The 9920-nt window shown below is 45.0% G+C and overlaps 1 protein-coding gene across 1 annotated transcript in view; it reads left to right on the top strand.

Annotated features, from left to right (window-relative positions):
• The window catches only part of F5 (coagulation factor V), a 94632-nt gene that overhangs the window by 10211 nt on the left and 74501 nt on the right, over window positions 1–9920 (top strand). The window lies entirely within an intron of this gene.

Below are 9920 nucleotides of genomic sequence, written 5' to 3'. Positions count from 1 at the left end.
CAGGGAACTGCTAAGGCAGCTGCACCCTGGTGTGACCATCACAAAGCAAGAGACCTGAGAACTAGAAAGGCGAGGCTCACCACCCATTTATCCCTCCGCCTTTCAATTAGCCCCACATGTGTGTATCGGCCAGGTTGGCACAATTAACTAACTCAGACAGGAAGGGAAAATGTGGCGAGTGGGTCATTAGGAGTAATAGTGTCACTCCAATTTGTAGCCCTTGGTTCCTGGACCTGTGAATCCTGGCTATTGGAGAAATAGCACCATATATTGGACAGGAGTTTAGATGATATACAACCTCCTGGAGAACACTGCCACAACCTCACAAGGTGTTGCTACCAAACTGGTGCCTTAATTATGTTCATTCTATCATTCTAGCAAGCCAGCTGCTTCAGGGTGATGGGGAACATGGTAAGACCAATGGATTCTATGAGGATGGGCCGACTGCTACACTTCATTTGCTTTGAAAAGGAGTCCCTGGATCTGAGGCTATACTGTATGGGATGCCATATTAGGGGATGATACGTTCTGTTAAGTCCCCGAATGGTAGTTTCGGCAGAAGCATTGCATGCAGGGAAAACAAATCCATATCCAAAATAAGTGTCTATTCCAGTAAGAACAAAGTTCTGCTCTTTCTGTGAAAGAAGTGGTCCCATGTAATCAATCTGCAACCAGGTTACTGGTTGACTCCCCAACCCCTACCCCTACCCCCCCACCTCCCTTAAGGAATGCTCCCATATCTTGGACTCACTGTTAATCTCTGCTGCTGGCAGATAGGGCACTAAGCAATGGCAGTAACCAAGTCAGTTTTGGTAAGTGGAAGTCCATGTTGCTGAGGTTATCCCCACAGAACCTCCATCCATGCCATCGGGCCACTTTGTTCATGAGTCCGTTGGGGAAGGACAGGAGTGGTGGGGGGGTGGGGCGGGGGAGGATGACTGGTTTCCACAGAATGTGTCAGCCTATCCACTTGGCTACTAATGCCCTCCTCTGCAGAGTTAATCCTCTGGTGAGCGTTCACTTGAGACGCAAATATCTTCACTTTTTTGCCCATTCAGAGAGGTCCATCTTTCCCAGACGTCCTTGTCACCAATTTTCCAATCATGCTCCTTTCAAGTCCCTGACCATCCAGCCAGGCCCTTGATCACAGCACATGAATCAGTATGAAGTTGTACATGTGGCCATCTCTCCTTCCAAGCAAACTGAGCAACCAGGTACAGCGCTCAACATTCTGACCATTGGGAGGCGAACCCTTCATCACCAACCTTCAGAGGTTCCAGAAAAGAGCAATAGCGCTGCTGCTGTTCATTTTCAAGTGGTACTCGTGCGCTGTGCAGAACCATCAGTACACCAAGGATTCTGTTCCTCTGTCATCTAACTCCCCAAATCATGCTGGGGAACGGTGGTATTGTGACAGGGGTGGCGATCATAGACATTGGCGCCACTTCATACAGCTTGCTTGTACCTTCTCCTATATACTACTGGCATTTAATAATGGAGTGCTGCTGTGCCCATCCAACTTTATGACTCTGTGGATCAGACAACACCCAGCTCATGATGGGCAGCTCAGGCCGCATGGTCACTTGGTGGCTCACACAATAATAGAGGTAGTTAAGTCCAGTCTAATTCAAGTCAGGATTTTCCTGACTCATTAAAGCTGAGAAACAGGAAGCAGGGTGATGAAGCAGAGGCGGCAGGGGACACAGGCTGGCAGCTGGAGAGGTACATTAATCTGAACTCAGCCAAATGAATCCACAGTCGATCATCTGTAGATGGCCCCTGGAATCAGTAGGCCAGGCAACAGGAGACTGAGGGACCAGATGCAAGATGCAGCTGCAGCAGGAGGGGAAGAACCAAGGAGGATTTGACTCTGCTCTGTCTCTTCCTTATACAAAAGGCCACACCCCCAAGGAGGTGTCATCAGGTGTGGACCCAATTGATAGGTTGGGCTTCACCCCTACTCTTACAGGAGAGTATCTAGTTGACATAAGCCCTACCGATCACAGGAGCTAAACAAACGAATAAACAAAAACCCATCGTTTCCTCTTCTCTTCTATGAGTTGGAATTGACTCAGTGGCAGGGAATGATCTATCTACTATCTATCTATATATACATTTATTTTGTCTTCTTTAACCAAAGGAAGTAGTATGAGTGGGTTTTCAGGACCTTAAATATAGCACCATACTTTACAGGAATTATAGAGGTCATTTTGTGACAAATTCCTCAAGCTCCCTCTGCCAATCTCTCCCCCTACTCCATCCTCCCCTCAATATCCACCCCCAAGAACCAGGGGAAGCGTCATCCAGGATTCATTCTTCTACCTCTCCTCTTCGCCCACCCTCCTCTGCCTCCTCTAGTCTTCCCTTCAACTTCAATCTTGCATCTAGTGGAGCCATCCTGCCTTTTGAAAAATCAACAAGAACATTTTTAAAAGCATGCTAATTAGGAGTAATAATTACTCACTGTGAGCAATATTTAGTATTGCTCACTGGATCTTCTGCCCTAGGTTCAACCACACCACTGACTTTACTACATACTCAAACCAAAAGAAATCCAAAATAATAAGAAGAGACTCCTTGGCATTGATTCCAACTTTGAGTGGCTCAGTAAGTCTTCAGGGGAACAGAGCAGACAGTCTCTCTTTCTCCTGCAGAGGAGCTGGTGGGTTTGAGTTGCCGATCTTGTGCTTGGCAGCCCAGTGCCTAACCCATGTCACCAGCACCGCTCATTACTAGCCGCCTTCTCCGAAGTGACTCTGACTCGCACGCCCTGTCAGCAGAAGCAGCACCTTCCTTTTCTCTGCACCCTCAAACCCTTAACCTAAATTCTGCCTCAACGGGAGCTTGTGAGGATCAAATGAGTTAATAAATACACAGTACTTAAGAGAATGCTAACACATAGCAAGCATTCAGTAAAAGTTTGCCACATTGCCATTATTGTTAATCATAGCCGTAGTTAATAGATTCTTTATATATGCTAATTTATACATAGATATATTTGAAAATATATATGTATTTATACATTTTCTTTTTAAAAAACCCCATAATTATGTATTGAGAACTATGCATTCCAGCCTCTGGGAACCCAGAAGTAAACAAGGCATGGGCCATGACCTTCAGGAGCTAACCAAGTATTGGGGAACGCTTATAAGTAAACAAGCAATCACAGTACAATAATAAGGAAGAAAGAGGATGAATCCTGGAGTAGGGCATGGGGAATACCTATTGCTATGTGTTAGCATTCTTTTAAGTACTGTGTATTTATTAGCTAATTTGATCCTCACAAGACCCCTTGAGGTAGAAACTGGTCTAGGAGACCAAAATCTTTCCATCTTTAGTAGTGGAAAAGAACATAGTTGTTAGGCAAGCAAAGGGTGGAGAAAGGAAGAAGGCTGAATCTTAGACCAAGGAAGCAATATGTGTAAAGATTCAGAAAAGAGAGAGTCTGAGTGGTTGGGGAACAGCAATCACAGGAAGAAGAAAAGGGGCCAGGTCCAGCCATGGTACAGCCTTATCTTGAGAACAGTAGGGAGTCCCTGAAAAACTTTAAGCTGGATAAAGACTTACTTCAAGATTTGTGCTCTTTCCAACCGTAGGGGATGGATTAGAGAAAGGCAAGTTCAGAGCCAGAGAACCCAGTTATGTGATTATGGTGTCAATTCAGGTAGGAAAGTAAGTAGGGCACCTGGGGTGAAGAGAAATGATAGACTTTAAAGCTATTTAGGCACTAGAGACAATTAATGTTGGTGATTAATTAGATGTGGGAAAATGAGGCAAAGAGAAGAGTCATGACTGGTTCCGAGGTTTCTAGTTTGAGGAGCGGGGTTGGGCAGAGGAACGCTAGAGACTGCAGTCTCCTGGTAGCGAAGGATCCCATTCTACCAAGAGCAACTGAGACAGGGAGTCCTCCCCCCCGCCCCCCCCGCCCCCCAGAGATGTTTTTGGTTATGGAATAGTGGAGCAAGATCAATGGACAGAGGTTCCAAAGCGAATGGAATCAGAAGCTAGAAGTGACTGTGTTCTGAAGCGTGGCTCGGTGGGAAGAGAGAGAGAGGGGGGCTACGACTGGAAAGGAATGAACACTTTAAGAATAGTTTTAGAGTGTTTAAAAAAAATAAATGAGTAAGTGACTTAAAACTATGTGCTCAAGGGAAAAATCCAAAAGAAGACAAAAGGACAAAGACACCTGAGAGCAAATAACTGATGAAATCAGACTCGGAAGAAGCAGAAGTGGTGGGACTCAGAGCTCGGTTGGGTCAGTGTTAGATAGAAAGGATGCTACCCACCTTCCTTGGGAGTGGGACAGGGGGAGAGGGTCGCAGGTCTGCACATAAAAGTGCATCTGCAGTTGTGGGCAGAAAGTTGAAGGATCTCCTGACCTCTATCCAGACAATGTCAGGCCAATGTCTATTCCCTGGCAGTGCTCCCCCTCCAGGCTGGGTGTATAAAATAGAGAATTAAGAACTGCTTGAAACTTTAGGTAGCCAACGGGAGAATGAGCTGGGAGACCTGGTCGTTAGGCCAGCATAAAGAAGACTTGACGTTTTGGCCAAGTTCACAAAAGTTGAGTGCTTTCTCTGTGTGAGACACAATGCGGGGTGCCATAGTGGTTGTTTGGTTTTGTTTTTAAAAGGATGGATACCAGCTTGGAGACTTTGTCTTTTAAGCAATAGAAGCCATTGAGACTTGTTGAAGAGGAGAGTACTGAGATCAATACTGTTTCAGAGGATCAACGTCTCTGTAATTTCCTGGTCCAAGCTCATTATTTAGAAATAGACCTTGATAATGGTTGACAGTAGCCATTGACTCATGTTTAAAAACTTTGTACTTTAAACAGTTTAGAAACTTTGCACTTTTACTTTTCTGCCCACCTCGGTGTATCTCTCCACGTATCTGTTTCATGTCATTGCGGAGGCATTTTAACCTGTTTCTATGCAGCCTCTTCTTCAATTCCCAAAGTTGTTTAACTGTGAACTCCAGAAGGGCCGAGGGGCACGACTTGTCTTTGTCCAATAGGTGAGACAGGAAGACTTTGATGGTGACGGGCTGAGACCAAAGGGTATCAGGAACTCTGACCATCCCTATTGCCCACGCTAGTCCTGTGTCATGTATGTGGGGGTTTCCAAAAGTTTGAGGGAACATGGAGTTGAAATATAATGGAATTTCCCCACAGGCGTTGTCAAGTCCCCTTGTATGTATGTACCTTTCCCCTGTTGTTTTCCCCACCCAGCTGAGGGATATCACCCTAGTGGGCCTGGGCAACTCTGCCCCAAGCCACTCTCCCACCTGTGCGTAGAAGTCCACAGGTGAAACAACTTAGGGTGAGCACAAACATACAAGCATACCAGCACACAGGTCATGAAGATGGCGCAGAACCGGACAACCCCTCGTTCTGTTGTTACACGTAAGGTCACCCCGCGGGGGAGCCCATGGTAATTAGCTGGTCCACTGGGGTTGGTAGGAATGCGGATAGAGAGAGAGGTTAGGTTCATTCTCAGGAATCCTATCTTGGCTTTAAAATGGCTAGTTTTGAATCCGTGTACCTTTTCAAGGAAGATTAGGAAATATTTTTCCTGGTTGAGTTTTAAAAGAGCAACAATGAACTGCCTTGTGTTACCTAAGGCATCATTCACTTGAGCACAAGGGCTGGGATTAGCTGACCCCCTGCCGTCCTTTCCAACTCCACATCTGCATGAAATTGGGTACATGGTGTGCTGCCATGCCCTGCACAAGGTAGGTCACTGCTTCCCCAACTCCTGCTTTGAGCATGAGAAGGAAGAGAAAGGCCATTTGGATGAGGGAGCTAAAGAACAGCTCAGTCTTCGGGCATGCATTTACTACCATGCATGAAGGTTTTTTATTTGTTCTTGTGTAAACATCCTTTTGTTTTGCCTTACTTCTGAAGAAACAAAAAAGGGAGACTGGAAAAATACCCCTAAGCCTTCCATTTAAATAAGAGTTCTTATTACGTTAAGTAACCTGAGAGACTGGTTCTGGGAATCTGACATTTACAACCCTGTGATGCCAACAAACATCAACCCAGAGAGGAAACCATGGTAGACAAATGAGAGGCACAGTGCAGTCAACACAGTGGCACCCCACTGGGATCTTGGAAGGCCAGTGGGAGCTTCTGGAGCCAGGGCTAAGAGAATTCAGGAGTGCAGTCAGATATAGCATAATCAGGAAAAGTGTAGACATCGGACCACACCAAGAAGGTGGGGTGGGGAGAGAGCCAAACTAGCCCTGTGAAAAATGGTGGAGGTCACTTTGGCTCAGTAGTCCAGAGACTTGAGTTCTAGTCCCAGCAACGGCATGAATCACTGCCTGACCCTCCCATAGACCTTGCCAACCATCTGTAGAATGAAGGTTAGAGTATATGCTTTTCGCAATCTGGAGCAGCACTGACCATGAAAACAAAAGAAAGCTGCTTCAGGCACAAGGTCAGTGTAAACTCCAGGGCTGGAAGTTCAGTGGAAGCACTCTAACAACAGCCAATGGAAAGACTGTTGTCAGCTATGAAGGAGTTGACTATGATTCATAGCAACCGTATGCATGTACCACAGAGAGAAACGTTGGCCGGCCTGGCATCATCCTCACAATCACTGCACAAGTGCAGCATGGCCGCTATTGTGCCAATCCATCTCACTACAGGCTTCTCGTAAAGTCCTCAGCCACACGCTGTCCTCTGCAATTGATCCCTCCCGATGACATGTCCAAAGCAAGTGAGTCCGACAATCTCATCCATAAGATTTTCGTTGGCTAATTTTCAGAAATACATCACTGGATCTCTTTCTTCTTAGTCTGGAAGTTCCACTGAAACCTGTCCTAGCATTGGAAATACCAGTGGCTTAGTTTCCAGTGTGAGAGCAACACATAAGCTACCCCAGTATGACAAAGTGATAGATGAGTGGTGGAATAGGCATAGAGGATTTTCAAAAGCCAAGTATGATCTCTGTTGTAGCCCCACCAGAAAAATCTTGATGCAGTGTCATCCACCTGAGAGAATGGCATCCTCATCTGCCCATCTCCTCAAGCCAGAAACTCATCGACTATCCATGGCAACCTGCTTTTTCTCACTCTCCATCCCATATCCGGTACAATCATCAAGTCTAGACAATTTTATGTCCCTAACAGCTCTCTCCTTGCCATCTCCACTGCCATCACCTTAAAAGAAGTCACCTACATCTTTCTACAAGAGCATTCTGGCCACTCTGCTTTCTCTCCAGCTTATCTTTCACAAACATAGCCACATATGTTCAAACCATGTATCAATCCTGCTGAAACTCTTTCAGTGGCTTCCAGATATGTTTTGGTTAAAGAAAAAACTCTAAGAGGGCTATAAGGCCTTGTGTGATTGGTCTCTGGTGATGTCTTCAGTTTTACTTTCAGTCTCTCTACCATATCTTTCCCGTGGCGATTTGTCAGTTCTCTTATTGGGCTATGTTTCCTTGTGCCCCAGGGCCTTTGCACATGCTACCTCATCTCTGGAAAGCCCTTTGCCTACCCCTTTGACTGGTTAACTTTCTACTTTTGGTTCACAGTTGAAGCATCACTTCCTCAAAGAGATCTTTCTAACCCAAACTCCTTTCCTGCCTACCAGATTAGACTAGGTCCTTCTGTCAAGTGCTTGCGTGTTTGTTCAAATCTGTCTGTGCTGCCTTATTAGAAGCTCTATGAAATCCGTTCCTCATCATTGTAACTCTGATAGAATGGGTAGTGTGGACACTTAAAATCTGTTGATTAAATGAATGAATAGAAGATGAAATAAAGAGGCGATTAAAACTCAATGTCTAGTCTCTAAGGTGAACGAGAGGCATATATAAAATATAGATATAGGAATAGATTTTGAGCTCACACTTAATCTTAGCTCTAAGTTAAGAACAATTAGTTCTGACAATATGGCCCTGCTTCATAAACTCTCATCAAGAGATCACAGAAGATATGGGGGCTACAGCAAAGTGTGATGAAGAAACTAGGTGCTGCCAAGCTGTCAGAAAGAATAGCGTCTGGGGTCGTAAAGGCTTGTTTTCAAACAAGCAGCCATCTAAATGAGCCCATGTGGAAGAAGCACACCAGCCTGCGTGATCTGATCTAGATCTGAAGGAAAGAATGAAATCAGAATTTAAATTGTGAAGTTCTGGCTTGCAGAAGGCTATGGGTGACAGTGGAAGCCCAGAGTACATTTGCAGGATCTACATATAGAATAAGCCTCTGGCAATTTCCCCCTGACCATAACCAAGGGATGGGAATAGCCTGGTTATCATATAATAGATTAAAATAAAACATCTGATTTGAATGGTTATAGGCTTATCATTTTATTTCCATTTTGATATATTTTGAATTTGCTTTAGTTTTTAATATTTTCTGCTTTCTTTCAAACGGGGGTTTATCTCTGTTGTATTTGTTATGGTTGGTAGCCTCCTTGACTTTCTGTGATGTGTTTTTCTGTGCTTTGCAGGCGATGAGACCCAGGATGAATGAATGCATAGAGACAATAACTAGATGCTGGGGTCCTGGGGGCAGGGCAAGGGAGGCTGGGGTTAATGAGGAGCTGATAATAAAGAGCACAAGAAGGAGAAACAGTGTTGTAAAACTGATTGTGGGAGCATTTGTGCAACGCTTCTTGATATGGCTGAACTATTGAATCGTAAACAAATAAATAAAGCTCAGTATCTAGAGTCATATTCATGTTTAAATAATAATGGTTCTGCCCCCTTTATCTATGTGATGTTGGACAAGATATTTGGAATTTCTGATGCTCAGTTTCTTCATCTGTAAGATGAAGATCATGATATTTACCCTAAAGGTGAGTTGTAAAGACTAATGTAAGGACTTAGAGTCCTCAACTACATCAAGGGTATGCAAATCTATCAAGGGAAGCATTGTAGTTATCAGCACCACCACAGACTCCATGGAGGTTAATGCCCACGGCTGTCAGCTTCCTTCTCCTGCTTTCATGGTTCCTATTGGGCAGGAGCCAAGACTTGAAGAACTTGTGGATGACTTAGAAGTGACAGCAGTCACATACCACTTGTCTGAAATAGGGCATAGAGCGATACGCCGATACCCTTTCAAGCTTTAAGAGACACAAGAATTGTCTGGGAGCACGGATTAAAGTGTAGATTCCCAAACTCCACCTCAAGAGCATCAGATTCATTGAGGCTGTGGTGATATTTTGTAATTTGCATTTTAGTAAGGTCTCAGGGGATTGCGATGCATAAAATTTGAGGGCTAAATTTTGGAAAATCCTAGAATAATGCAACTGTTATGAATGCGAATACTAATATAATATGACTTTTCATCAGACAGAGAATACGCCAACTCATATACATTCTTCCCCTTCACTCTCTCTGCTTAATAGCATTCTGCCCCGATCCCACGAGAGCTCCTTCCAGATGGTAAGCTCTAATGTCACTTCGGGGAGCCTTGTGGATACGGACTGTGTCTGGTTTGTCCTCATCTCTCCAGGACCTAGCACAGCACCGGGAATGCTCTCAGGGAAAGCTTGGTCTTGATTTCTGGGTGCCTCACCTGCTTTCCCCCCTGGGCCCCCACCACTGACTGACCCAGCTGCTCAGGCCAAAGAACCTCTAGGTTTTCCTCGAATTCTCTTTCTCCCATACCTAATTCAGTCTACCAGCAAACTATGGGCTATACCTTCAAAATATGTCCGGGACCCAGCCACTTCTCTCCTTCCTTGCCACACACAGTCCAATTCATGATTACCTCGTGGCTGTACTACCTAGTTCCTCCACTTCATTTCTGGTTACTACTCAGTAGCCAGGATGAATTTTTAAATTGTCTCAGACCGTGTCTCTCCGCTACACATAAAGTGATACCCCATCGCACGAAGAGAAAATGGGTAGTCTTCCACACACCACAGGCCTGCCTCAGCCTCGTGCGAGCTCTCCCTACCCACT

Source organism: Echinops telfairi, unplaced genomic scaffold (genome assembly GCF_000313985.2).
Source record: "Echinops telfairi isolate 266 unplaced genomic scaffold, ASM31398v2 ScPeMD7_7424;HRSCAF=8462, whole genome shotgun sequence".
NCBI lineage: Eukaryota > Metazoa > Chordata > Mammalia > Afrosoricida > Tenrecidae > Echinops > Echinops telfairi.
This window is presented reverse-complemented; position numbering and strand designations above follow the sequence as displayed.